The 22,698-nt window shown below is 55.0% G+C and overlaps 1 protein-coding gene across 14 annotated transcripts in view; it reads right to left on the bottom strand.

The window, feature by feature from the left end:
- PITPNM2 (phosphatidylinositol transfer protein membrane associated 2) overlaps positions 1 to 22,698 on the bottom strand; it is a 143,400-nt gene that overhangs the window by 83,064 nt on the left and 37,638 nt on the right. Inside the window, exon 1 of one of the 14 annotated variants that reach the window (XM_023241341.2) lies at positions 16,583 to 18,589. The exons of 12 other annotated variants lie outside the window; for them this stretch is intronic. The gene's annotated coding sequence lies outside the window, so the exon portion shown is untranslated. Of the gene's footprint in view, positions 1 to 250; positions 437 to 16,582; positions 18,590 to 22,698 lie in introns of those variants that run through there. One more of the 14 variants, XM_045041751.1, reaches the window with a different exon arrangement.

Below are 22,698 nucleotides of genomic sequence, written 5' to 3'. Positions count from 1 at the left end.
AAGGACGGACGTATTCTGCCCGTACTGTCCTGTACGGCTGTCACCAGCTCGTGCGGCTATTTACTACCTGACATGGGGCTCCCGTGACTGGGAAATGAAACTTTTCGTTTTACCTCACTGTAGTTTAAGACTAAAATTAAGTAGCCGTGTGGGGCTGGTGGTGACCACCCTAGACAGCCCTAAGGACTTGTTGAGAGGGGGCACCCAGCTCCACGGTCCTCCTCCTCCATCCGTCTCTCTCCCTACTTACCCCACACCGTCCTGGCAGTGGAGCAGGCCTCTATCTGCAGCCTGGCCCCCGAGGCCCCCTCTAAACAGACAGAGGGCAGGTGGTTGGCCTCTCAGGGAACAAAAGAGGGGCTGGCTGGGCAGTGGGCTCGGTGGACTCCATAATGACGCAGATCCTTGAACCGCTGCCCCTCTCTTGCTGCCCCTACTGGCCCCAGACCCCTATTCTAGAACCCCATCTCCTGCCGTTTCCCCCAGCAACTCCTAATGTCATTCCTGGAATGTCTGGGCTACAGCTACAGGATTCGAACAGACCCTCCCCCAACTCCTAAAAGTGGCAGCAGGGACCCCTGTGGGGACGCGCAGAAGGTCCCCGGTCCCGGGCTGGGCACCCACGGAGATCTTCCCATATGCACACAGCAGCTCTGGCAGATGCCGTCCGCCATCACAGAGTCTGGACTGGAATCCGGACCAGACTCCCATCCGACCTTCTCGCTTTGCAGAAGCAGAAACTCAGACCCCGATGGACAAGAGCATGGGCAAGGCAGGAAGAGTCGGGGCTGAAGCCCAGCCCCCGGCCCTGCCCAGTCTCCACGGGCCTCCTCAGAAGCGACTCTGGAAGGGCAGGAGGGCCCCACACCAGGGCAGGTCAAGGGCCCAGGGGCAGCTGTGTGCTTCCAGGAGTCTGTGCAGCTTCAAACGCCTGAACGGCAGAAACTGAAACCTAGCCAAGCCACCCCACTCCCGGCCCTGACCTACCCCAACCAGCCCACGCGGGGGAGGGAGAAATGGCATCTGGGGAGTGGCAGGGAGGACTCAGAAAAATTTGCCACAAAGAACCACAGCTCCTGGTGTGAGCCCATGAACAGGTGTGGGTCACCCAGAGCTGGGAAATGCTACCGAGGACAAGGAGGCCCAGCCTGTCCGCCCCCCGGCCCCCAGCAAAGCCTTCTCTTCGCTTCCCGAGTGCCTTCAGCCTCCCCCAACAGAAGGGCCACAGGCATCCGCCTCAAACCCGTGCCCCAAGTGGCCTGGTGTCACCCACTCAGGCCCCACCCTGCCGGCCTCCCCAGCATCAGCACCCTCCTGCCCTGCGCGCAGAGCCCCCTCCCCTCCTGCAGCCTCCGCTCTGGGCCCCTTCTGAACCCTAACCCCAACCCAGCACCGGCCTGACCTTCCTCACTTACTGCACAGCTTGTGCCTTATTGAAGATTCCACCTACTTTTCCTTCTCCTTCTGTTTTTATTTTTTAAACTATGGTGAAATACAGGAGCACCTGGGGGGCTCAGTCGGTTAAGCGTCCGACTTTGGCTCAGGTCGTGATCTCACGGCTTGTGAGTCTGAGCCCCGCGTCGGGCTCTCTGCTGTCAGCATGGAGCCCGCTTCAGATCCTCTGTCTCCCCCTCTCTCTATCCTTCCCCTGCTGGTTCTCTCTCTCTCTTAAAAATAAATTTTTAAAAACTGTGGTAAAATGCATAACATCAAATTTGCCATCTTGACCATTTTTAAGTGTCCAGTTCAGCCGCGTGAAGTACAGTCCCACTGTCGTGCAGCCGTCACCTCCACCCATTTCCAGGTCCCCTTCATCTTGCAAAACTGAGACTCTGTCCCCTCTTCACAGCAACTCCCCATTCCCGGTCCCCAGCCCCAAGCACCCACCCTTCTACTGTCTGTCCCTGTGAATCTGAGTCCTCTGGGTTTCTCATACAAGTGGAATCGTGTGGTATTTGCCCTTTTGTGTCTGGCTTCTTTCACTTAGCATGTCTTCAGATCCATCCGTGGTGCAGTGTGTTCTTTTTTAAAAAACAAAAAAAAAGCGTTTCTCCCCTTGGAACAGAGGTTCGGCGGGGGGGGGCAGGCTGTGGGTTGGTTGTATTCACTGCTGTCCCCCCAGGGCCTATAAGAACACCTGGTACCCAGCAGACACTGAACGAATCTTTCGAATGAATGAACGAATGAACGAACGAATGAATGCATGAATAAAAACCCTGCGGAGGTGAGCCCACCCCTCCCCCCACTGCGGACCGGCTCCCACTGATGGTGGCCCCTCCCCACTCTCACCCTGGAGTCTCGCCCACCATCCGGAGGGGTGACCACACTCAGCACCACAGGACTCCCCCACTTGATGGGCTTTCTCCCCAGAGGTGGCATGTCTACGGAAGGATTAACAGGAACAGACAGAGTCCCCCTGCCACGGATGTGACGATGTGCTTTGAAGGCTCATAGTAGCTGGTTCTGAATGGGGAGGGAGGAGAGCGAGAGGTGAGTAAGGGCCTGGAGCATCCGATTCTGCCACTGGGAGTGGGGGGGAGGCGGGCACCCAGCAGGGCAGCTGTCTCTGGCGTGGATTTAGGGGACCTGGGGTCCTCTGAGAGTCTGAACCTCGCAGCCTTGGTGGTCCCTTGCCTTTCACCTTCTCCACATCCTGCCTGCCTATTGATAGCCTCCTACTCCTGCAAACTCATTTACCTACGTTCTGGGCCAGACGACCTCGGAAAATGGGATTAGGCAGACCCCTCCGCATGCACAGCAAGCCTGAAGGGGTGACAGACAGTGCAAGGGGGTGCTCACCTCTTGCCAGATTTGGGGTGTCCCCAGGGCAGGAGAGGTCTACCATAAGACAGGTGCCGGGAGCGTGTGGCTAGGCCTCCGTGCCCGGCTGAACCCCAGCCAGGTCACTGTGCTGGAAGACAGTGACCCCAGAAGTGCCCCAGACCAGGCCAGAGCCCCACCCCGCCCGGGGAGAAAACAAACAGACTGGGACAGTGGAAAAACAGCTGTACCTTTAAATTATTTGGCCCACAGATATGAAAAACATTTGCATGTTTTGAAGCTGTTTGCATGTTTGGTTATTTTTAGGGTGAACGCAGTTGCCTCTCCTTGGAACCGGATGGAGCCCAAGAGGCACGTAGTCCTTTTTCCCAGATGGGGGTCCTGGTCCCGTGTCCCTGGGAACGAGGGCTTGAGGAGGAGATCCCTGGGGCTCTTGGGCAACAGGGCTGCCACCAGGATGTGCCCCAGGGGCCAACGCAGGTCTGCTGGGACTTTTAAGATGTGTCACTGAGGACACGAGGACACGACGGCCACCCACCTGGGCCCAGAAAGAGCCCCCTGCCCCCACTCAGAGTACGATTTGAATGTGGGGAAGAAATCTCAGCGTTCTGCCTCCACCCATACCGGGCCCAGCTAATGGGAGTGTTTTGCTGACATACTTCTAGAACAAGCAGCAAGTAGAGCAGATTTTCTCTTTCATTCCCCCTCCCCAAAACAGGAATAAATCAGTTCTACCAATTTCCCAGCTAATGATTTCCTCCATTAAATTAAAAAGAAGAAGAAGAAAATGTTTTTTTAAATGGATTACCAGCCCTGTGCTTTCAGAGACCATGTGACCTGTCAGCCCCTCTTAAGTCCTGATACATCAAAGTCCCTTAATTAATTTTTAATAAATAAAAAAGTCATAGTCTGAGAAGCACTCCTCCCCCCCCCCCCCCCCCACAGTCAGCCTGGCACACCGGGGTCAGGTCCAGTCTGGCTGCGGGAAGCCGGCTGAATCGGGTCAAAGGTGACCTGAGAGTCAGGGCCTGAGACCCATTTCACAGAAGGGAAAAATGAGCCTGAGTTGGGAAGTGCATGAGCACGTAACCTGGGACCCACGGTGAGTGAATCTCCAGTGGTCATATGCTCCACGGAGGGCAAAATGTGGGGTGGGAGCCTTGGTTTCAAGGTGTGCCCACCTGGAGAAGTGCAGACAGGTGAAGCCAGGGGCTGTGGAGCCCAAGCCTTCAGGGCGTAGGGACGAAGTGAGTTACTTTATCCAGGACCTGCCCTGCTCTTCCCCCTTTGTTTCTTGGTAACTCCGGGGACAGGGGCAGGCATGCAGTGCTAACACCCCACTTGTTTCTAAAAAGTCCACCCCCAGCAGCATGGGCGAACCTTGAAAGCATTATGTTAAGTGACAGTGGGCAGACACAAAAGGACAAATTCTTTAGGATTCCACTTATAGGAGGTGCCTAGAATTGGCAGATTCGAGGAGACAGAAAGGAGAGGGGTGGTGATGGGGATAGGGGGAATTGAGGATTAGTGCTCAATGGGGACACAATTTCTGTTTGGGAAAGAAAAGGTTTCTGGAGATGGATGGAAGAAGGAGGGCGGGGTGGAGGAAGGGAGGGAGGAAGGAAGGAAGGAAAGAGGAAGGGAGGTGGGAAGAAAGGAAGGGAAGGGAGGAAGGAAGGAAAGTGGGAGGGAAGGAAGGAAGGGAGGAAGGAAAGAAAGAAGGGAGGGAGGAGGTTGGGAGTGGTGGGGGGAGGCACAGAAAGGAGCCCCAAGCAAGCAGCGCTAGAACTCCCGCCAGCTTCCGCAGCTCTGACATCAGGACTACGTGAGTCCCTAGAAGCCAGCGGTAAAGTTCTCAGAGCAGATCCCCTGGGGAAGCCCACAGCAGGGCTATACTGGCCTGGTTTCTCCTGAAGGTCTCCCTTGTCAAGCCCAAGATCCACGTAGTTAGTCCCATTCAGCCAGCTGCACTGGTCAGCACCGAGAGTGCATTAACTCCCTCAGAACGCGGCTGGGGTGCAGCAGGGGAGGAGTATCTCCGTGCCCGGCTCGGACGTCCCAGGAGCTCAGAGACCCAGGGGACACCTGAAAGCCCACACCCGCCAAGGGAGACATGGGAGTCCCCGCACATAGCTAAAGGGCAAGCTGTTTTCACCTCCTTCGCAGAGGTGATTCGCTCCCCTCTGTGCCACTTCCTAAAGGCCATCTGCAAACCTCTTCAGTAACCACTGTGCTAGGTAGGCTCCTGCAGCACTGAATTTCTATCTGGTCTCCCAGGGCGTTACCAGTCCAGGGCGGCCAAAGCGAGCACTTAAAAACGTACATAGGGTACGTCACTCCTCCATCTCAAACCCTCCAGCAACTCTCTTCACACTTAGAATCGAGGGCAGAGTCTCTACCATGACCTCCAAGTCTTCCAAGACTGGGCCCCTGACTGTCTCCCAGCACCTCTTCTGTCTCCTTTGGCTCCAGCCACCCTGGCTTCCCCACTGTTCCTCAAACTTGCCAAGCACACTACTACCTCAGGGCCTTTGCACCTGTTGTTCCTTCTTTCCCAGACATTATGTGACTTGTTTCCTAAGGCTATGTAGGTTTCTACAGAGAGGTCCTCTCTGACCATGCTATCTAAAACCCCCTACCACCCCATCCTCTCTCTCCACTCTATTCTCTTATTTTCCTTCCTGGCATTTTAGCATCGCCAAACAGTTTATCTTTTTCACTGCTCAATCTCCAGGATTCAGAACAATGTCTGGCATGCGAGTGCTGTTCAAAAGCTGCTGATGGCTTTGGAAGGCAAGGTGGGGGGCATCTGGGTGGCTCAGTCAGTTAAGCATCCGACTTCAGCTTGGGTCATGATTTTGCAGTTTGTAAGTTCGAGCCCCACATCTGCTTCACTGCTGTCAGCACAGAGCCTGCTTCAGATCCTGTCTCCCTCTCTCTGTCTCTCCCCTGCTCATTCTCTCTCTGTAAATAACCTTAAAAAAAAAAAAAAAGGAAGCTGGTTGGCAGACAAGTGGCGGGAGCTTCTGGGGACTAATGATGTCCTGTTAGTTGGTCTGGAGTCAGTCTACACAAAGTCATCAGCAATACACTTACTTAGTATTTGTACATTTTCTACATATTTGTTACAGCTCAATAAAAAGTGTTGCGTTTTTTTTTTTTAAATAAGCTCTGTTGAGTGAATTAATTAGGGATAACTAGACAATGAAATACGTACAACAAAGCTTTTTAAAGGCGCATACGGGGGCGCCTGGGTGGTTCAGTCGATTAAGTGCCCGACTTCAGCTCAGGTCATGATCTCACGGTTTGTGGGTTGGAGCCCTGCACAGGGCTCTCTGCTGTCAGCACAGAGCCCTCTGTCCCCCGCTCTCTCTGCCCCTACCCCACTTGCACACACACTCTCTCTCTCAAAAATAAATAAACATTTGGGGCTCTTGGGTGGCTCAGTTAAGTGTCTAACTCTTGGTTTTGGCTCAGGTCATGATCTCACGGTTTGTGGGTTCGAGCCCCGCATCGGGCTCCATGCTGACTGTGTGGAGCCTGCTTGGGATTCTGATTCTCTCTGTCTCCCTCTCCTTCTGCCCCTCCACTGCTTGCACACACTCTCTCTTTCAAAAAAAAATAAACTTTAAAAAAAATAATAGACATTAAAAAAAAAAGTTTAAAGGCACATAAAGTCAATAAGACAGAGCAGACAAAACCAAGTTGAACACAGCGGTCTCTCTCCTCATCCCACATGAAGTCATCTTACTTTTCCTGGAGACTGAGAAGGTAAGGGACAAGTCCTTCAGGACATGGCAGTCACCCGGACTTCAGTGAGGCATCTTACAGGGAATATCTAGGGCCCCTGTGTGCAAACTTGGAGAAGCCTGAGGTTGTAAAACTGTCTCCACTCCCACCCGACCCCCAGGGCACTCTCTTAAAACTGGCCAGCCAGGTCAGTTCGTTTGCATGTTTTGTGCCAGCAGCAGGGGCATCACTGGCAGAGGCTGTAAGTGCACGCTGCCCTCAGGCCAGGGCAGTTCTTCTGACCCGCCAGCCAGTCTGGCTCCCACAAAGCAGGCCAACTGCACCCAGGCCTCCCTGCCCAGCCTGCACCTTCCTTGTCTTCTTTCTGGGCCTTCTGACGTCCGGCCCACTTCCAAAGGGAGCCCTCGCCACCCTCGCCGCCGGTCCAGAACCCTGTCCCGCAAAGACCAGCAGCTGCCCTCGGTTCTCCGACGGGCCCAGGCCTTGCTCTCTGCAGACCAACCCAGGAAAAAGGGAACCACTACAGTCCCAAGTGGTCTGTAAAACTGTGCCAAGGGAAGAAAAAGACAAGGAATGTTGGGGAGAAAGACAGAAGACAAATTTTCCTCCCATCCTCAGACTGAAAAGTTCCAGAACATCCCTGCCTCGCCCTCAACAAAAGCACACACGCAAACGAAACCAGAGAAACCGGTGGATCAGCCAGGGATCTGTGCACCAGGCTCCGTCCTCCTTTGCCTCCCTGTGCCCCGTCACCTCCCTGCCAGCCCTCAAGCTCAGCCCAAGGACGGCAAGTTCTGTGTACTGGCAAAGCAGATGTCGTGACCTTTGCGTTCTGAATGTGACAAACCGCAGTGCTCTGTGTAAAGGCCTTCCTGCCAGCCAACAGACCTGCCATTATGAGGGAGAGCCGACCAACGGGCACCTTTGTGGCCACTGGAAAGACGACGAGATTTGCCCCACAAACAGGGAACGCTTAGAGAAACATCAGAAAGGGAAGAGCACGTATGGCACTCTGTGTTGGGTGTCTACGGCTGGGTAACAAATTACCCCAAAACTGAGTTGTTTAAAACAATAAACGTTTAGGGGCGCCTGGGTGGCTCAGTCGGTTAAGAGTCTGACTGTGGCTCAGGTCATGATCTCACCGTTCGGGACTCTGAGCCCCACGTGGAGCCCTGCGCTGACAGCTCAGAGCCTGGAGCCTGCTTCGGATTCTGTGTCTCCCTCTCTCTCTCTCTGCCCCTCCCCTACTCATGCTCTGTCTCTCTCTGTCTCTCAAAAATAAATAAATGTTAAAAAAATTAAAAAAAAAAACAATAAACGTTAGTTTCATACTGTCTCTGTGCGTCAAGACCCTAAGAGCAGTTCGGCTGGGTGGTTCGGGCTCCAGATCTCTCGGGAGGTCACTGCCAAGATGCTGACCAGGGCTGCAGTGACATCGGAAGCCCTGACTGGGGCCAGAAGAGCCACTCGTGAGGGAACTGACTCATGGGACCAAGAAGTTAGTGCTGGTTGTGGGCAAGAGGCCTCAGTTCCTCACCACCTCTCCGGACCTCTCCAGAGAGCGGCTGGCCATGACGTGGTGGCCGGCTTCCCAGAGCAAGAGATCCGCAGGAGAGGACGGCACACGCCACACTGTGCCTTGGCCGGCCGTCACGCTCCATCCTTTCCCCAACATCCCTGGGCTACACAGGTCGGCGGGGCTGTGACGGCAGGGGGCCACCGTGGACACTGATAAGTCTAGTCCCAGCCCATGTCCTTTTATCCTCAGGGCAGAGCTGGGAGGCCGGCTTGTCCCTCTTCTTTCCACAGATGTAGAAAGTGAAGCTCTGACAGGCACTGTGTCCTGCCCGGGGACCCCAGGGGCCCCCCGCCGGGCAGCGGGGCCTCCAAAAGGAGTCCAAAGCCAGGCTAGTGGGGCCCTGCCACGTCCCCTCATCTCTGTGTTCCCACGTTCGCAAAATGAGGTTAATCACGGTGCGGACTTGGTGGGGTCGTTGGGAAGATGAGATGAGATCACGTGAGAGAAGCGTCCAGCACAGGCCCCGGGGGGCAGGGCAACACCCACTAAACATCAGCAGCTGCTCTAATGGCTCACAAGACTCGTGTCGGGAACCTGCCGGGACTCTTCCGAGCGGGGAGGACAGGCTGACAGCTCGCCGGGGTAGGGGGGGTGTGGCTGTAGGCACCCAGGAGGAAGGCTCCCGAGAAGCAGCACAGGGGCAGGCGGCTCACACGGTCACCCCCTCGATGATGGGGCCGGGCCGCCAGCCACCAGCGGCCTTGGAGAAACAGCAAGGAGCGCCTCCTCACTCGGTCCTGCTCCTCACCTGCTCTGAGGTGCCTGACTTCACGGCAGGATCACCTTCCGCAGCCCCTTCATTAGGAGACAGGCTTCCGGAAGCGCCCGAGTGATGCGTGACCCCGGGAACAGCCGCTCAGAGGCAGGACACAGGTGAAACACACGGCCTGAGAGCTGCCTTCTGTCTCTGAGAGAACAGAGGCTTCTCAGCTTGGCCCACTTTGTCCTCACCACCACAGAGGACAGGGAGGTTATCAAGTCCATAAATCTAACTTCTCCACGTAGGGGTGGTGGTTCTCGATGCTGATTACCCTTCTCCCGCACAGGCCTGGGTGGGGGTGAGCGGGGGGCAGGGGGGACACAGAGGCCAGCGTCACCATCTGCTTAAGGCCCAAATGCAAGAAGTGCCTGCTGCCAAACAAACATAAGGGGCAGCCCTACTGATGTATTTTATTTATTTATTTTTTAAGACTTTATTCTTAAGGAATCTCTGCACCCAACGCGGGGTTTCGAACTCACAGCCCCGAGATCAAGAGCTGTGCGCTCCACTGACTGAGATGGCCGGGTGCCTCAATTTTAAAAGACAGTGACGTTACAACCCCCAGGCGGGGCCGCCACCCAGAGCCTTCGGCTGTCAGACCCAGGAAGCCTCGCCCCACATCTCCACCAGCCTGCAATTCCTATGAAGACCAGCCCTCCTCCCTGGGCCACCCACTGTGCACAGGGGACTCCGGCCTTGGAGAGTAACAGCTGCCCCCATCCACTCACAAGCCGGGAGAAGGCCCTGCACAGAGAAGCCCTCAGCCATCGCCTCCGCCTTGCAGGGCTGATGCGAGAGTGAAACTTAAGAAGCGCACGAAGCGTCCAGCGGCGCCGCCTCTGGGAGACGGTCTGGGAGCTGTTTCTCGGCGCCTCCTTGCCCTGATGCTTAGTTTTGGACCCGGACGTGGCCCTACAGTAAAGCAGTTCGGCGGAGAATTCCTCCAGCCAGTGCTCCGCACTCACACTTGGGGGCGGGTGGAGCAGGCCCCACCTGCTACAGAATCTTGCCTGCGACCCCTGGACCCCTGGCTGTAACCTCCGGACCTCAGAACGAGCCACGGCTCAGGTGTGGCCTGCAAACAGCTGAGAGGTACGGTGCCTTTCAACCCAAGACTCTATTGTCCACAAAGCGCAGCCTTAAACAGGAGGATTACTAGTCATCCTGTCTGAAAAGAGGAGACAACTAGAGCAAGATTCAACAACCGCTTAACTGCCCTCCCCTAATCCCTGGGTTGTGATCGATCAGGCAGGCTCTAATCTGGGCTCCTTCTAGATCTGCCCGCAAGGCTCCCTGAGGCAGTAGAGGCCACCTCAAAGCAAGGCCTCGGGACATACACGCTCCAGGGTGCCAGCCGTGGGACCCAGGCCTCCTTCAGAGAGACCACCGTCCTGGCTGAGGCAGAGTATCTCCCTGTCTCACACGGAAAGAGGAAAGAAAAGTCACCAGGAAACCTGAAACGGGCACTCTTGCTCCTGGTCTCCTAATTCTTCCCTCTCCCTCCTGGGCAGCTGCTCAGGGAAAGGACACCCTCCACCCTCGGGCGCCCCTCTTGGAAGCCACAGTCTGTGCTGTTCACGTTCTCTACTCAGTGTTCCCCCGATCCCCTCGGCAGCTCAGAACTCTGCTTGAGATGGAAAATCACCCTTTAATAATGGCAAAAGGGGGGCGCCTGGGTGGCTCAGTCGGTTGAGTGTCTGACTCTTGATTTTGGCTCAGGTCATGATTCCAGGGTCATGGGATCGAGTTCTCCACTGGCCATGGAGCCTGCTTAAGATCCTCTCTCTCCCTCTCTCTCAGAGTGCCTGAGGGGCTCAGTTAGTTAAACATCTGACTTGATTTCAGCTTGGGTCATGATCTCATGGTTCGTGGGTTTGAGCCCCGTGTTGGGCTCTGAACTGACAGGAGCCTGCTTAGGATCCTCTCTCTCTCTCTCTGCCCCTCCCCGGCTCTTTCTCTCAAAATGAATAAATAAACTTAAAAAAAAAAGGATTCTTGGGGTGCTTGGGTAGCTCCGTGGGTAAAGCATCCAACTTCAGTTTGGGTCATGACCTCACAGCTTGTGAGTTCAAGCCCCTCGTCGGGCTCTGTGCTAACAGCTCAGAGCCTGGAGCCTGTTTCCGATTCTGTGTCCCTCTCTCACTCTGTCCCCTCTCCTGTTTGTGCTCTGTCTCTCTCTCTCAAGAATAAATAAAACATTTTTTAAAAATTAAAAAAAAAGGATTCTCTCTCTCTCTCTCTCTCTCTCTCTCTCTCTCTCTCTCTCTCTCTCTCTCTCTCCCCCTCTGCCCGTATCCCTTGCTTGCTCTCTTACTCTCTCTCTTGAAAAATAAAAATCGGGCTGCCTGGGTGGCTCAGTTGGTTAAGCGTCCAACTCTGGCTCAGGTCATGATCTCATGGTCTGTGGGTTCAAGCCCAGCACCAGGCTCTGTGCTGACAGCTCGGAGCCCAGAGCCTGCTTCGGATTCGGTGTCTCCCTCTCCCTCTGCCCCTCCCACACTTGCAGTCTGTCTCTATCTCTCAAAAGTGAATAAAATTTTTTTTTAATTAAAAATAAATAAAAATAAAAAATAAAAATGGAAAACCAAAATGCGGTCCATCCATACAATGGGTATTGTTCTGCCATAAAAAAGAATGAAACACTAACACATGCTACAACATGAATAAACTTGGAAATGTGACACTGAGGGAAAGAAGCTGGTCACAAAAGGCCACATAGTGTATGATTCCATTATATGAGATGTCCGGAGCAGGCAAATCCATGGAGGCAGAAAACAGATGAATGGCTGCCAGGGGCTGGGGTTCAGGGAGCAACAGGGGGAGGTGTCTAGGAGTGATGAAAATGTCCTAAAACTCATCGTGGCAATGATTACAGACATCCGGGAATATACAGTTCCCCTTGAACAACACAGGGCTTATGGGGCTCCCCCCACCCCGAGTGACTGAGGATCTGTGTATAACTTTTGAGTCTCCGGAAACATAACTACTAACAACCTACTGTTGACCACAAGACTGACCGATATCACAGTCCATTAACACGTATTTGGTATATGTTCTATGTATTAATAAATACTGTATTCTTACAATAAAGGAAGCCAGTGAAAAAACAAATTACTAAGAAATTCAGAAGAGGAAATACATTTACAGACCTGTCCCAAATCTATTGAAAAAAAATCGACGTAGAAGTGGACAGTTCAAACCTGTGATGTTCAAGGGTCAATTGTACTAAAAACCATTGAATTTGCACACTTTAAATGGGTGAATTGTAGGGCATGTGAATTGTACCTCCATGAAGCCGTTATTTAAAATATGCAAAAATGGGGCCCCTGGGTGGCTCAGTCGGTTGAGCATCCGACTTCGGCTCAGGTCGTGATCTCATGGTTTGTGAGTTTGAGCCCCGCGTCCTGCTCTCTGCTGACAGCTCAGATCTGCTTTGGATCCTCTGTCCCCCTCTCTGCCCCTTCCCTGCTCGCTCTCTGTCTCTCTCAAAAATAAACATTAAAAAAATATTTAAGAAAGTAAATAAATAAAAATAAAACATGCAAAAATCAGACGAGTTCCATCGTTGTTCTATCGTTAACAACTGATGGAAGAGGCTCTTAAGCGGAGGCTCGCTCTGCCCCCAAGCCTTGCCCCCTGTCCATCACTCCGCAGCCCCCTCACCAGTGTGACCACAGCTCAGGGGATCATCAGTCCCTCCGGGGCCAGCACTGGGAGGGAAAACAAGGAGACGCGGCTCTCCTCACCCACCCACCCCTGGGAACCGGAGAACAGGCGGTAGTGGTCCTGGCCCTGGGCTGCTCCCAGTTTTTTTTAAATGTTTATTTATTTTTGAGAGAGAGAGAGAGAGAGAGAGAGAATGAGCGGGGGAGGGAAAGAGAGAGGGAGACACAGAATCCGAAGCAGGCTCCAGGCTCTGAGCTGTCAGCGCAGAGCCTGACACGGGGCTCAAACTTGTGAACCGCAAGATCATGACCTGAGCCAAAGTCGGATGCTTAACCGACTGAGCCACCCAGGTGCCCCTGCTGCTCCCCATCTTTAAAGTCCCCAACCCTGAGACCAAAGACAACAACACATCGACCTCCAGCTGGTTTGTGGGCGAACAGGGTCTGACTACAGGCGGCGGTGCCTCTCTCACCTCTGCTAAACCAACAGCAGCCACAGACAGCAGTGGTGACGCCTGACGCCAAGAGGAGTGAAAAGTGTGTATTATTCTGGGGCAGGGGCCAGGCACCCTGGACAAGCCCCCCTCCCCCAACGCCCACCCACCAGCACCAGCTGGGGGACAGTGGCCAGAGAAGACCAGGGTCCACGGTGAGGAATCCGGAGTTCGCAGAGGCACAGCCGAACCCCGTCGGCACCTGGTCATCTCAAGGGCAAAGCCTGCGACCCCGGCCAGAGACTGGGGTCTGAGGCTGCAGCTGGCCCAGTGCAGACGGGGAGGACGTGAAAGCCTGGTCGGGGCGAGTGCACCCCAAAACACTGTCAAACAGGCCAGGTTTCACCCCGCCACATGCGGCAGCTGCCTCTGCCCACATTACAAGCTTTCTACGGAGCCAGGTGACTTCTTTCAGGAGCGCTTATCTCATTTCAGCCTTGCCAACCCAGGCCGACCCTACATCCCGAGGGGGCCACCTCAGCTCAGGTGACCCATCAGGGGAGCGGAGCTGAGGAGGCACAGGGAAGCCGCTCAGGCCTCTCCGAGCACTTCCCTGGGCCTCGCTTCTGCGTCTGTGCCACCGCCATCTCCTTCAAAGGGCAGCTGAAAAGGGCAGGTAAGGCAACCAACTCACATTAGTTAGCTCGCCTGCCCGGATGCGCTTTCTTCCACCCTCCCTCAAACTCTAGGAGGTGACATTCCCGTTTTGCAGAGTCTGACTGATAAGGCTCCCAGGGTGACAGCACCCGGCAGAATCCAAATCCAGGTTGTCTCTAAGGCTCAGGACCTCAGCCCGGCGCTGGCCTGCCTTCCAGGCCACACGAGCCGGGCACAGACCACCTGCTCGGCTCGGCTCAGGAGGCCTAACAGGAAGCAGGTGGGTGAGGGAGCAGGGTTGAGCCAGGTCCACCAGCAAGGGCTGGATGGCCGCAGGGCAGGGGACAAGGCAAGACAGAGAGGGTCCAGGAGCACCTCTGGGGGTCCCCAAGGGCCAAGCAAGGGCCCTCAGCTTTCCATCTTCCTGGGCCTGCAAGAAGTGCCTTCCACAGGTGCCAGGACAGACCCGAGAGGGCCCGGTGGGTCTGGGTGCGGCCCTGGGAAAGCCCAGGCTCTTGCTGCTGCGTCCCTTGGGTGTCCCTTCACCCAGCCTCCTCAGGGATCAGTTTCCCTATGATCTTGTGATACAACAAAAAATACATATTTGGTCTTTGCTTCCTTTTCTGGCCTCCGCAGAGCTCCTAAAACTCCTGTGATTTCCTGAATGACAAGAGTGTCTTCTGTATGCTAATGAGCTGGAGGCTGAGCTCCCCAGAGGAAGCCCCAGTGACCAGCCCCTACCCACCCCTTCCCCTACCCCCAGGAGGGGAGAAGGGGCTAGAGATTGAACTAACCACAGTGACAACGATGTGATCATCTGTGCATAAAAATCCTGAACAAGAGGTTCAGAGAGCCTCCAGGTTGACATCTGGAAGGGTGGCACTCTCCGAATCCACAGGGACAGAAGCTCCTGAGGTGGGGAGCCTTCCGGACCTCACCTTGCATGCCTCTTCATCTGGCTGTTCACCTGTGTCCTTTATCACACCCTTTATAATAAACCAACAAACATCAGCAAACGTTTCCCGAGTTCTGCGAACCATTTTAGCAAATGATCCAACCGGAGGCGGAGAGAGGGGTGTATGGGAAGCCCGCCTTTGTAGCAAGATTGGACAGAAGAGCGGGGAACCCAGGACCCGTCACTTGGGATTGAAAGGCATCTGAAATGGAAGGCAGTTGTGGGACCGAGCCCTTAACCCATGGGGTCTGTGCCAACTGGGGGGCGCTAGTGTAAGAATGGAACGGACACACAGGACGCACAGCTGGTGTCCACGGAGAACCGGAGAACTGCTTGGCGTGAAGGACCCACACGTTTTGTGTCAGAGGCGTTGCTGAGGAGAGAAACGACTTCCTTCCGGGCCCCATCAGAGAAATGGAGGCCCGGCCTTGCGTGGCCTTTGGGAGCGTCCTGGCTCTGATCTTCTCAGTCCCTGCAGACAGACAGCAGGGCTCCAGAGCAGCGTGGGACCTCTGACTCACGTACTCAGAGTCAACATCACACCCTCTCCCCGAAGGCAGGGTCAGGGCCACACAAATCTCTCCTTTCTTCTATCAAAATACACCCGCAGAATCGTAAATACATGAAAATATTTACATGACCAGATTAACTTCTGGGTCCTGTGGCTCGCTTAAGCAAACATGTTTATCTTTTTGTCAAACAACACTTTAGAGATACTTCTCTTTTGGGGTGCTAGACTCACTCAGCACTAGGGTAAGGAGGGGAGAGCAGGGGCAGAGGGGGAGAGGATGCTGAGAGCCACACGTTGACATCTCTTTATAGCCAGCTGACTCGGGGTTACAGGGAACCCCAGGTCAAGGGCTGAGACCCTTGGGGGTCAGTTATCTTGGCTCCAGACCCGGGTCACTGGCAGGGGGCCAAGCCTGCTGGACAAAGTCACCCCTCTGGTGACAAGAGGAGCCGACGGTGGCTTCACGCCGGGCGTCTGCGGACCGCAGCTCAGCACCGCCATCTTGAGAAATCCCACTTTCTCGGGCGTGCACCCACACGCGTACGTCCCGGTTTTACAGGCTCAGTTAAAAACAAAAAAAAAAAATCTTTCAGGTATGCGCTCGACAAAGCAAGATATCGGGACGCTGCCATCAGCCTGCCCCCTCCTCCCCCCGCCTCCGACCTGTCATCCACATGAAGCCAGATGAAGCCCTTTTCTGATACCCGCATCAGAGCGTGACATTCCCGGGATACAAGCCCCTCCACGCTCCCCTCAGCTCTCAAGAGGACATCCACGCTCCTTAAGCAGCACACGACCACCCACACACCTGGCTCCTTCCCTCCACCCTGCCTGGCCTCCCAGCACACCCCCTAAGCAGACTCACAGTGGGACCCACCGTGCCTCCATGCCTTTGCGTAGGCTGTTCCTTCTGCAGGGAAGCCCCCCCCCCCCCGCCGCTTATGCCGACCGCACCTCAGCTGTGGGGTGAACTTGGCATTGCATGGGGTGAGTGCAAGTACCAGCACCCGAGACCTTCCTCCCTGGGCTCCCTGCCCCATCCCCACAGGCGTGTAGCACCATCACCACCATGGGCAGACCCTGTCCCGTCCAGTGTCCAATGAGCTCCTGAGAGTGGGGGTTCATCAGACAGTTCATCTCAGCTCCCTGCCCACACTCGGGGTTAAAGCCACCAGCTCTAGGATCTCTAGGATAACCGTGGGGCAGGGGCATAGCCCCTCCTCCTCTGCAGGCCTGGCCACACCCCCACGCAGCAGCTGCCCACTCCCCATGTGCAGGCAGCAAGCACGCGGGCAGGGTCTATGCAGGCAGTGTTACTAAGTGTGACTTCTTCCCCGCACCGGCTCTTCTCGCACACTCCAGCTCTCAGCCTTTGTTGGCCAAGGCCACAGGGGGCGAGCGGGCTCACGGGAAGCCGCTTCCCTGGCTCGGTGATTGCACAGAAACAATATTTTATTCACGGGGAGCTCACAGGATTCTTGCCAGCTTACCGACTACTCTCCTCGTCCATGAGAAGTAGCTCTCGGGCACGCGTCCTGTTCCTCACTCTACGCCAGCCCCAGCTACCTGCTCCTGCCCAGGAGGAGGCAGCGGGGAAATGGGCAGGAAGGAAGACAAGAGAGAGGAAGGGAAAGGGCCGGGGAGCGACTGGACCCCTCCCCTGCAACGCCAGCCTAAACAAGGGTCACTCCCTCGACTGAGCAGTGAGGACAGGGGAAGCAGAAGATAAACAAAGCTGTGCTCTTGTCAGGAGGGTGGATCCAGGCAGGGAGGAAGCAGAAGAGGAGGCAGGCATGAGGCTTGAGAAAGCCACGTTGCCGCCCGGGGCCCCAGAATCACCTAAGGCCCAGCCCTTGTCTGCGGGCAGCCCTGCAACAGGAACCAGGCCTTGGGGAGACTGAGCTGAGGAGAGGAGCTGAACCAGACCACGGTTCTTAGCACAACATCCTGTCCCTCCGCGTAGCTGTCCCTAGGACTCCCGCGGGGGCCACTGGCCATTCCCCTTTGCAAGCTACTCTGAGGAGCGCTACGGGGGAGCGACTCCCAGCAACCAGCCCATCTGCACGAGGTCCCCACACACCTGCATCCTCCCTTCTCCCTCCTCTGCCCCCCAGGGCCCCCAGGCACACGTGGGCTTTGGGACGGAGTCGGCAAGGAAATCTGTCTTTCCACACACGGCTGGTGGCGGCGTGGCTGGGGGGGTGTTCTAGCAGACTTATTTATAGCCAAGTACCCCGTCCGCACACTCTCCAGTACTGCCTGCCTGCTTGCCTGCCACTGGGGCTTTTCAATCCGTGTCTATATTTATCCCCCGAAGCCGTTGGGATAATGGTGAAGCCAGAAATAGCCTTGAAGACATTCACGTGAAGATGATGGGCAGGTCCCCAGCTCCCAGGCTGACCTCACCCCCCGCATCTGCTGCTTGGCAGTGGGTAACAGGGAACAGCTGGATGGGGCGGCAAGGCAGCTGAAGCCAGATGGGAACAACATAATCCCTCTTTCCCTGCCGGCCACGGCCCTCTGTAGTGGTGCGGTGGACGGGTACGGAACAATACATCTCAGCTGCCGGGCTACAGGGAGACCAAAAGTGACGTGATCTCCTGATGGACGTCAGCGTGTTAATCAGCTCAGAGACAGAACGGAGACTCAAAGGGAGCGGGCAGGAGGGCTCTGCAGGTTCCCGGACACGCGCTCACAAAAAAGCAGGTCACCCATGCACCAAGGTTGCAGGGACACACCCTCCCGCCTCGCCCCCTCCCACCTGGACACAGGCGCTCAGCTCACAGCGGAAGTATGTGCACGGTCTCCAGCTTACCCAGCCACTTCCCACCTCCTGGAAAGGAGGACAGTTTGGAGACAGCCTGGCTGGGCAGGGAAGAAGAGCAGGCACCTTAGGGGAACCGGTGGACTTTTCCTGGTCCTTAGTTTCAGCATCCTGGAATAAGTCACCTTCTGGGATAGGGGACAGACACTCATTTGAGCACCTGATGTATTAACAGAGGAAGGAACAGAGTGCAGCTGGAATAGAGAGAAGGCACCAGCTGATAGCCTGATGGGGAAGATTTCATAGAAGAGGGGGCATTTTGGTTGGGCTTTGAAGGATGCATAGGAGTTTACCAAGAGAGAAGGGGGAAAGGCACAGGGAGTATCATGAGCCAATGATTTAGTACTCAAAGTGCATGGTCAGACTGGGGAATGGCAGTGGTAGGAGTGCAGGGTCAAGGGTGGTGAGATGGAGTCAGACTAAGAAGGGCTGGGCCCCATCACAGATCTCAGGAGCAGAGCCTTTGAGCAAATGGGATGGAGGAGACTCACTCAGCATCCTTGTGGCTGTATCTGTGGCCTGGGTGGGGCGTTCTCTGACAGGGCCTCTGGGCTGGTCCCTGACACCTCCACCCAGTATGGATCTTTAGCCCCTGGGAGACCTACCCTCTCCCTCCTTCCCAGTAGGAGCCCTCGCCCATTCTGGCCCAACTCTCCATGTCTGTCAGTATTTTTTTTAATGTGGGGGCGGGGCCTGGGTGGCTCAGTCAGTTAAGTGTCCAACTTCGGCTCAGGTCATGATCTCGAGGTGGGTGAGTTCGAGCCCCGAGTTGCGCTCTGTGCTGACAGCTCAGTGCCTGGAGCCTGCTTGGATTCTGTGTCTCCCTCTCTGCCCCTCCCCCACTTGTTCTCGTTCTCTCGCTCTCTCTCAAAAATAAACATTAAAAAAGGTTTTTTTTAATGTGCACTGTAAAATGGGACAGATGCTTTGGAAAAGCCTGCAGCTCCTCAAAATGTTAAAGATTGAGTTACCATATGACCCAGCAATTCCGCTCCCCAGTACATACTCAGGAGGAATGAAACAGAAGTCCACACAAACGCTTGTACATGAATGTTCACAGCAGCGTTATTTGTAATAGCCAAAAATAGAAGCGAAGCACGGATAAATCCTGAAAGATGATGCTGAGTGAAAGAAGCTGGTCACTCAAGGCCAAATAGCGTATGATCCCATTACACGAAATGTCCCGAACAGGCAAATCCATAGGGACAGAAAGCAGATTAGTGGCTGCCAGGGGGTGGGGGAAGGGGAGTGACAGCAAAGGAGTACGGGTTTCTTTTTGGAGTGATAAAAATGTTCCAAAAATCTCTGATGGTTGCGTAAGTCTGCGAATATATGAAATACCATTGAATTGTACACTTTAAATGGGGGAATTGTATGCTCCATAAATTATATTTCGGTCCAGCTGCTTGCTAAAAAATCACCACGCAGTACAAAACCAGAAGCGTACAAGCCCAGCATGCTCGGGGAGACAGAGCAGGGGGAGTCCCTCCTGCCTAGGGCGGGGGCAGGCTGGGCAGGCTTGGTGGCCACACTGTGGCATTCCGCTGGCTGTTCACGTCCCCAGCCAGGCCTGTCCCCAGCTTCCTGTGTCATACACAGAGCTTAGGAGCTGGCACGGCATGGGCCATTCTTGTGTAAAAGAGGGGACTCAGGCCGTCTCATCTGGGGCAGGTGCATCCTTAAACACCCTCCTTCACACTCTGCCTCCAGAGCTCCAAGGGTCCCCAGCCCCAGGAGCCTCTCCTGACCTCACAGACAGAAGGAGCCATTCGCTCATGTGCTCCGGGCCCCACACAGATCTGGATCAGAGAGCTCTGCCAACTAGGGGCACAGCTACCGGTCCCTAGGCAGCTGTAAGCCCTGGGATCTATAGTCAACTCTGCTTGTTTGTGTTAGGCAAGGAACTTGTGTGTATTAAGCACCTACTAAGTGCCAGGCACCATGTGAGATGCTCTACCCTGGCTTTCTCATTTGCTTTCTTTCCTCCCGTCAGTCCTTTCAAATCTAGGCCATCTTTGTGAAATGCTTTAGTGGTTGAAGAAAACGTGTCCCTGACCTCAGATATCCCCTTGTGGCAGGAGTAGAGCGCGGGTCATGGGATGGGCTGGCCCTGGGGCAACTCATGCTGTAAGAGATGTCCCTCCTGCTGAGATGCTGTCTTATCTCATCCTCGCCCACTTGGTTCCACTTAATAAATTCATTCGCAGCAAAGCACCAGGGAGTGAGTGCACCATATTTCCCAAGAGTATCTGTAACTTGAAAAGGGGGCATTTTGGTTGGGCTTTGAAGGACGCACAGGAGTTTACCAGACGGAGAAGGGGGACAGGCACAGGAAACAGCACGAGCCGATGGCTTTAGTACTCAAAGTGCGTGGCCTAGAAGGGCAAAGCTCATCTAGAGGGAAGAGGGGAGGCATGGTTCTCCCCCGTCAAAGCACAACTTGGATTTATTTTTACCTCTGGCACATAGCACAGCTCAGGCACGCAGAAGGTATTTAATACATGTGAGATAAATGACGGCCCAACCTAAGGCCATGCCTCCCATCTGGGAACCCACCTCCCAGAAAGCTGCTCGATGAGAACAAGCCGACAAACCCCCCCTTTTCTCAGGGAGACTGAGCCCAGAGGGGAGGCGTGAACCCTGAAACCCACCACCGATCTGTGGGCACAGCACCCAACTCAGTTGTCCTAGACAAGGGGTCTACACATGAGAAGCACCACAGGAACGAAATCCCCTGTCAAGCCATGTCAGCCCAGGGCAGATAGGCCCAGAGACAGGCTGCAGCCCACAGTAGGGAAGGAAGGGACTCAACAGCTTGTGCCTGGTTTCCTTGCTGTCCTCGCACCTCCTCTGGCCTCTGAGGACGACGCCAACAGAAGGACAGAGGCTGGCTGGACACCCAGCCCACTGGGGCTCACGCCTCTCTTCAGCATGTGGCCGGATCTCCCACTTCCGGGCACCACACTCTTGTTACCCGTGGTCACAGGGCGCTAACCAGAGCACGGGGCAATGAGAACCGTTTCTGGGGACAGCTGAAAATCAATCAATGGAAGCAATTTCCAAGCTGTCATTCCTCGATGGTACATTTATTGTGATGGGGACAGGTCAAGTTAAAAGGCCGAAAGAAAAATCAAACTGGGTTTCCCTCCTTTGGCCTATAGTTTCAGCTTCACCAAAGAGAGCCAAAGCAAAATCTGCCTTTACCTTCATGCTGGGGAGTCTAAAGACAACGCCCAGACCCCCCTGTGCAGACCCGGGAACTTCACAGGCCTTGTTCTGCATCGCGAAGGTCACAAGTGACTTAAAGTTCATCGTTAGAGCAGGCTCGCAAGCTAAAAATAAGTCACCAGCCCTATTCACAGAGAGGCATACAGGAAGTCCCAGCGATGAAATTCAAGGTTGCCTCCCAGGGAGTATAATCAAGTTCAGGGTGCCACTGGGTCGTCACAGTGTAAGTGAAACCTGTTCTAGGTGACACAGCTGTAGGGCATTGAGACCCCAGCCCCCACCGACCCTCGTTGCCCCCTCTGTTACAAGAGATGGACTGCGGATTTAGCCTGACCCCCTTGGTGTACCGACGGCCTCTGGCCTTGTGTTCTCTGGGGTGTCTGGAGATTGAAGAATCTGCTCAGTGCCCGGCCTGACCGTGGATAGAAATCCCCCCAGTGTGGACAGCTTGCCACTGTCCCAGGGGCATGTGGGTTCACCTGTCTGTCTCCCCTGAACTGTTAGCACCTCGAGAGCAAGCACATCTTATCTCTGGCCTGGCACTTGGAAGAAGCTCAATAAAGTGTTAATAAAATGCACGGGAGCACCAACTGATCTGCCCCAGAGCTCACACATGGCCAACCAACTCAGACCTCTGTCCGACCAAGTCAAAACACCATCCCAGAGAGAGCTGTTCAAGGCCCAGAGCACCCAGAACTCTCAGCTTTCAGAGCCCTGAATTCCTGCCCGCCGGTGCAGTCTGCCAGGACCCCACACTCAGCAGCAGGGTTCGCAGCCAGTCCTTCCCTGAGCCCTCAAACCCCTGCATGTCCCCCGCCCAGAGCTGTCCATCAGTTCAGCTACAAAAACACTGGACTTGGGGCTGGAAGCCTGAGTCTTGGCTCTGCCACTAACCAGCTTGCATTGTGACTTTGGGCAGTGACTTCCTTCACCGGTCCTCAGTTTCCCCAGAGGTTAAGCAAAAAAAGCTGACCTCCTGAGTCCTTCCAAGTCTGTGAGAACCTGTTTTCTAAAAGTCCACACCACAGGGCTTGCCTGGTTCCCTCAGAGATTCCTTGAGGCCCTACCTTTAAGACATGCCTGGAGCCCAAGTCCCTCACTACCTCCATCGCGGCCCCTCTGGTCCAGGGCCTGCCACCTCAGGCCCTTGTAACAGTCTCCCCGTTGGCCTCCCCTCCTCCTCCCTCCACCCCATCCAGTCCATTCCCAGCACAATAGCCAGAAACCATCCTTTTAAAGCTCAGTGGGAGCCTGGCCCTCCTGGGCACAAACTCCTCAGCAGCACCATATCTAGCTCAAAGTCAAAGTCTCAATAAGACCTCCAAAGACCTGCTGCATGTGGGCTTTCATTTCTTCTCCAGCCCCTTCCCCTCCCTCCTTCTCTCCAGTTTCAAGAACATCCCGGACAAGCTCCTGCCTCAGGGCCTTTGGACAGGCTGTCTCCTCTGCCTGGATGCTCCTCCTCCAGATAACCTCTTGGCTTTTTCTCCTTCGCCGCCTTCAGGCCTTTGCTTAACTGTCCTGAGAAGCCTTGTCATTCATTTAGCATTAATT

Source organism: Felis catus, chromosome D3 (genome assembly GCF_018350175.1).
Source record: "Felis catus isolate Fca126 chromosome D3, F.catus_Fca126_mat1.0, whole genome shotgun sequence".
Lineage (NCBI taxonomy): Eukaryota > Metazoa > Chordata > Mammalia > Carnivora > Felidae > Felis > Felis catus.
The sequence above is the reverse complement of the archived record's forward strand: the minus strand, read 5'-3'. Positions and strand labels throughout refer to the sequence as shown.